At 36.0% G+C, this 6,000-nt stretch overlaps 1 long non-coding RNA gene across 1 annotated transcript in view; it reads left to right on the top strand.

Annotated features, from left to right (window-relative positions):
- LOC108734716 overlaps positions 1–6,000 on the top strand; it is a 169,422-nt gene that overhangs the window by 55,919 nt on the left and 107,503 nt on the right. The window lies entirely within an intron of this gene.

The following is a 6,000-nucleotide window of genomic DNA, read 5'->3' as shown; positions in this document are numbered from 1 at the left end:
AGAGATGGCATTAATAGACTGGAACACCGCTATGAGAAATGTATCAGCCTTGGAGGAGATTATGTTGAGAAATAAAAAAAAAAAATTTTTAAAAACCTCGTTTTTCTTGGTCAGGCCGGAAACTTATCAATCCACCCTCGTATTTCGTTCTAATCTCGATTTCATGAATTTTTTTTATCACCGACAGCGCCGTGTAAGTTCGGAATTAGTAAGCTATTTAACAACGTTTGTGGAGGGCAAAACTACCGAGATCTCTAATCAACCCCCTGCGGCGTCCGGGTGAATATTGTGTCGCAAAATATGCAATTTAAATTATGAACACTAGATTTGAGGTGTACAAAGAAAGATTTGGTGCGCGCTTTCAAGAACAGAGGCCCGTGGTGGTGACTCGGTTATAATACACATTTCTTTTTTTTCTTCTCCTTTCTTTCCTTCCTTTGGGGTGTCGCTCGGCAGGAAATTATTAATCTGGACAATAGAGCTGCTGGAATTAAAGTCAGGTTTATGTGCGCGGAATAATCCGCGATTTAAATGGAATTAAAAGCGGAAAACGATCAATACATGCTCGTATCAGAAGAATTTTAATGTACGAGGCAACGACACGCAAAAATCATACCGATGAATGTCCTTAAGGCCGCGCACGATTTTGATTTTGAAAGGGAAATTATCAGGTAAGAAATTTATGATAATTGCAGTTAGTAAACCAATTATAACTGCGCATTAAAAGGGCAGATTCGATTCATATACAGGGTGTTTCATTACAACTGTGTACCTAATGTAGGTTGTTATTTCGAACTTATTAGTTCTCATTAGTACACCTTGGGTAGGAACGAACTCACTGATCAAAACGATGCTGCTTCCTTGCAAGCAAGTTGATTTATATCAAGTGAGTGACAGTGTGTCGCCATCTACAGTTCCACAATGTTAACCAAGGCATTGTAAAGGTGTAAGTAAATTAAATAAATACATCATGTAAATTGTCGTTAATAGTGAAACATTAATCGAATTATAAAATAATTTAGTGGTAATTATGAGTGAATTAGCTGCTGGACTTTGTTATCGAAATAAAAAAACGGTCCAATAAAAAGTTATGACAAGGCGCGTAGTTTAATGGGGTTTTACAACAAAAACTAGTATTCATAAAGTTTATTTGGTAAATCGCTAATTAGTAATGCTTCCTACGTTAATAATTATTATAATTATGCATTATCCAAGGATGGTAGTTCTTTGTTTGACTCATTAAAAGCAATGTTGCATGCAATTCCACGATAAATACACGATTTACACGTTTACGACATTGTATATTCACGCATTTATTACGGCTGAATAACTCAATGGCCTGAAATTATAAAATCTGAAATCAGGTCAACTGTTAAAGCCATCATAAATCCTTTATTCTTCGCTTTAAATCGGACTCACTCTATTATTTACGATTATTTACAGTATATCATATGAACATGCCAACGTTCGTTTCAGAAAAATCCTTCCTACATCGTTTTAGTACAGTCTTATTCAATGCTTCCCACAAACTATCTTGCAACTTTCCCATTTAGAAGACCGTTGAATGACAACAGAATTAGTCGCTGTACCCAAATTCTTCATAACGATTTCATAATTAGAATGCATATATATGCCTTTACTAAATCATTTATTTTTCTAAAACTTGAATAGGAGGCGTTATACAATATAAATACAATGTCATTGTAATTTCCTACTTGATAAGAATATTTTTCAAAGCAATGGAATTGTCAAAAGGAATATCTTCTAGTGACTGTACTGTGTTATTGTGTGCATAAACGTAGATGTCTGTTATTTTGAAAGCCGTTTCTAATCGTAAAAAGATCGGAGAGGCGGGATATCTCATAACAACAGGACGACGTGTTATTAATTTCATTGAAATTTTAAAGCGGAGCTAATCAATAACTCTGTCACGTTGTATTTCCTGGCAAGTGCTACTTCAAATCCTCGAATTTATTGTTTCCACTGGAGGATTACGGAAAGCTAAGTCCCACAAAAAAGCGTCAGCATACGAGAAGGACTATAACTTCTACGGCCCCACTGACATCTACACAAACACAAATTAAATATGTCCACATGTGGTGGAAGCAACTGTAGTAGTATATCTTCATTATTTGCTGGAAACCGAGCTGTAAACGTTATAAAGTAGAGACAAGCGCGAGACTAAAACATCGAAACATTTCAACCATTCCTAAAGAAAGGCAAATGTTTTAGACTTTTCATATACTTCTGCCAGAGTCCTCTCGATGATACAATCGTAATGATTGCATGAACAAATGAATGAAAGGTTTTTTGTAAGTTTCCGCAATCGCACGAAGTGGACGGATCTTACACAACCAATGATTTTCATAAAGCTAACGCTAAATGAAGAAATTATAATCTTAAAACTAAGTTCAAATACAATTATCGGAAACCAAGACCAAATACTATTATTGGAAACCAATACCACATACAATTACGGGAAACGAAGACTAAATACAATTATTGGAACCAAGAGCAAAGACAATTATTAGAAACCAAGAACAAATACAATTATTCGAAACCAAGATCAAATACAAGTATTAGAAACTAAGAATAAATGTAATTATTCGAAACCAAGATCAAATACAGGTATTAGAAACTATGACCAGATACAATTACTGGAAGCCAATGTCAAATACAGATATTGGAAACCAAGAGCAAATACAGTTATTAGAAACCAAGAACAAATACAATTATTCGAAACCAAGATCAAATACAAGTATTAGAAACTAAGACCAGATACAATTACTGGAAGTCAATATCAAATACAGATATTGGAAACCAAGACCAAATACAATTATTCGAAACTAAGACCAGATACAATTATTGGAAGCCAATGTCAAATACAGATATTGGAAACCAAGACCAAATACAATTATTCGAAACTAAGACCAGATACAATTATTAGAAACCTAGACTAAATACAATTATTGGATAGTAAGACCAAATACAATTATTTCAACCAAGATCAAATACAATTATTAGAAACCAAGAACAAGTACAATTATTCGAAACCAAGATCAAATACAAGTACTAGAAACTAAGAATAAATGCAATTATTCGAAACCAAGATCAAATACAGTTATTAGAAGCCAAGACCAAGTGCAATTGACCGAAAACTCATCCTGTAAGAACCAGCCAAAGAAATTATTAGTCCATCATTGCAGAGTAGCAATCGTTCAGCAAAAAGAACTGATTGATTGATCAATCCCTTTATATCTTCAAATAGGTTTTGGAGATTTGTCCCAAAAAGAAAAAAACACTTATTTAAAACATTTCTGCATTAAGCCTGATTTGGTGAGAGGGCAATCGAAATAAATGAAAACATTTTCATGCAAACCCCAAGCAGGCTACTTAAAATGTTGTCACAAGAAGCTAAATCGTGTTCTTTGTCGCTTCTGCTTTTAATGCCTCCATCGAATAAATAACCGTCCCCCATGCGTGTTCCTTTTGATCTGTTGGTGCCATGACAGCGCGATAGAGCTTATCCAACTGGGCCGTAAAAAGCCATCCAAGCTTGCGGATGTAAATGTCAGGAGCACAGTCGAGTTAAAAATTAAAACTCGAGCCGGTGCTTTGATTTCCCGGCCATTTGCCGCTTAAATAATGGCCGACACAACCGAATAGAGATCCGCGCGTTCACAACTACTCATTACGACCTCTGAACCAAAGTATAATTTGCCTTCAGTTTTTTTTTACATCCCTTTCATCCCCAGTAGTTTTTATTTATTTTGATTCCATTATACTCCATTTGTCAATACCTCTTCCACATCGTGTAATCCCCAAATACAGGAATAGTAATCCTTTCCTCCTGTGTACCTGTCGCGAAAAGTGCGCTATCTTGTATGATTGAATAAATTGAAGTATCAATTTGAAATAAATACGAAAAATATTACATAATTAGCTGATTAAGACTATATCAAAAGAAAGTAAGTTCTAGAAATTTCCTTGCAGGTATCAGTCTGGACGGAAGGAGTAGTAGGGATATAAAGAATAGAAGGATAGAAGCTTTCGAAATGTGGTGTTACAGGCGAATGATGAGGATACCGTAGATAGATAAGGTTAGAAATGAAGAGGTATTAGAAAGAATAGGAGAACAGGGGACTCTATGAAGTCAATAAGAAATAGGCGAGATAGGTTAGTAGGACACCTTCTCAAGCATGAAGGTCTAGTCAGAGACATAGAGGCAGAAACGGGTGTTAGGAGGGGTAAAGGTAGACCCAGATTAGATTACTGTTCGAAAATAGTTAAGGATAGGGATTGTTCTAGTTTTAGGGAAATGCGAACATTAGCTCAGGATAGGAACAAGTGGAGGTGCGTGTCCAACCAATCTTAAGACTGATGACCTTATGAGGATGATGACGACATTGTTATTGGTGTTGTTGATTTTGATTAATTAGATTTTATACCATATGGATGCAAGCAAATTAGTTGTAATGGCCGACATGGCGTCAGAAGTAACAAATTGACGAAGGCCTTCTCTGACGGAAATTAATAGATTGTTTTCAGCGAACGTTGCTTTGATGTATTTCCGGTATACTCGAGGGTCTGTTTTCTACTCGATTTTAAATTGTCCATTCATTAATTTCTTTCTTTACGGTTGCAACCGAAAGGCGAAATAAAAATGGCTCGCCACTCTTCACGTAACACTTACAAATTTTCTAGCGTTACGAATCCGGCGTCCCATGTAAATTATCGGAAAAGGTCCGTAATTCCTGTACGGTTCGGAATGCAACAAGCCGTCGAGGATGCAGCTTTTCAATGCGTAGTTTAATTGAACAATTTGTTATACTAGAACTACCACTTTATCATGTTACATCTCATTTGTTGTTTTCCCTAGTTGGGCAAATATCTTGCGCTGTTGGCAATGAATTTAAACAAACACCTGAGACAGATGATATTGTAAGAAATCTGAATTTTGGACTTTGAAATCGTGTGATTTTTAATGAAAAGATTTGTGGATTATATTTCATTGACTATTGAAGCTTGGCTATTCAGCAAGTTATTCAAAAGGAAATTATGCGATTATTGGTAGAAAGAGGAAAAATCACTCCAATTTCCAATGGATATTTGTATTTCGAGATGGGTCATCCTTGATGAATAGAAGGGAAAATCCAGCCATCATATCGAAATTCATCCCATTGAAACATAACTGAAGAACACCCTCCAAAATAAGCATTCAATATTGGACTAAACATAGCAATGGTCTGGATTGCAAGCTTGGTCCACGACTGGACAGCCAGTGCTGAACAATACTGACCCAATATTAGTCCAAGATTGGGCAAACAAAATATTGCCTAGACTTAGTGAACAATATTAACACACAATTGGACAGCCAATATTGTGCCAAGACTCGGTGAACAGCATTAACTAAAAATTGGGTAACCAATATTATGCCAAGACTTGAACAAAATTAATCCAAGATTAGGCAACTGCGTCGCTTTTCATCTTAACCAATAATTCATTGTCCAGTATTAGATACAGTTTGGCGAAACGTTTATACGTGTATACTTAGCCATGACACTCGAAACTTGATTGAACTTTGGTCCAGTATTGACAAGCCAATGCCTGGCTGCCCCAGTTTTGGACCAAAATGTAAATACACCTATCCTTGGTATTTGAAGATTGCTCTCGCCTTGATGTAGTATTAACAAACCTATGCCGAACTGCCCGGTATTGGACCAAACTTGACGGAACTTGAATAAACCTAAATTGGTATTTGAAGATTGCCTAATCATTGGACCAGTATTGACAAGCATTTGAAGATTGCTCAAACTTTCGACCCGTATTGACACGTCAATGTTTGGTTGCCCCAGTATTAGGCTAAACGTAACTAAAGGTTAATGTACTTAGCCTCGAACTGCCCAGTATTGGACCAAACTTGACGGAACTTGAATAAACCTAAATTGGTATTTGAAGATTGCCTAATCATTGGACCAGTATTAACAAGCATTTGAAGAT

Source organism: Agrilus planipennis, unplaced genomic scaffold (assembly GCF_000699045.2).
Source record: "Agrilus planipennis isolate EAB-ADULT unplaced genomic scaffold, Apla_2.0 scaffold66, whole genome shotgun sequence".
Classification (NCBI taxonomy): Eukaryota; Metazoa; Arthropoda; class Insecta; order Coleoptera; family Buprestidae; genus Agrilus; species Agrilus planipennis.
The sequence above is the reverse complement of the archived record's forward strand: the minus strand, read 5'-3'. Positions and strand labels throughout refer to the sequence as shown.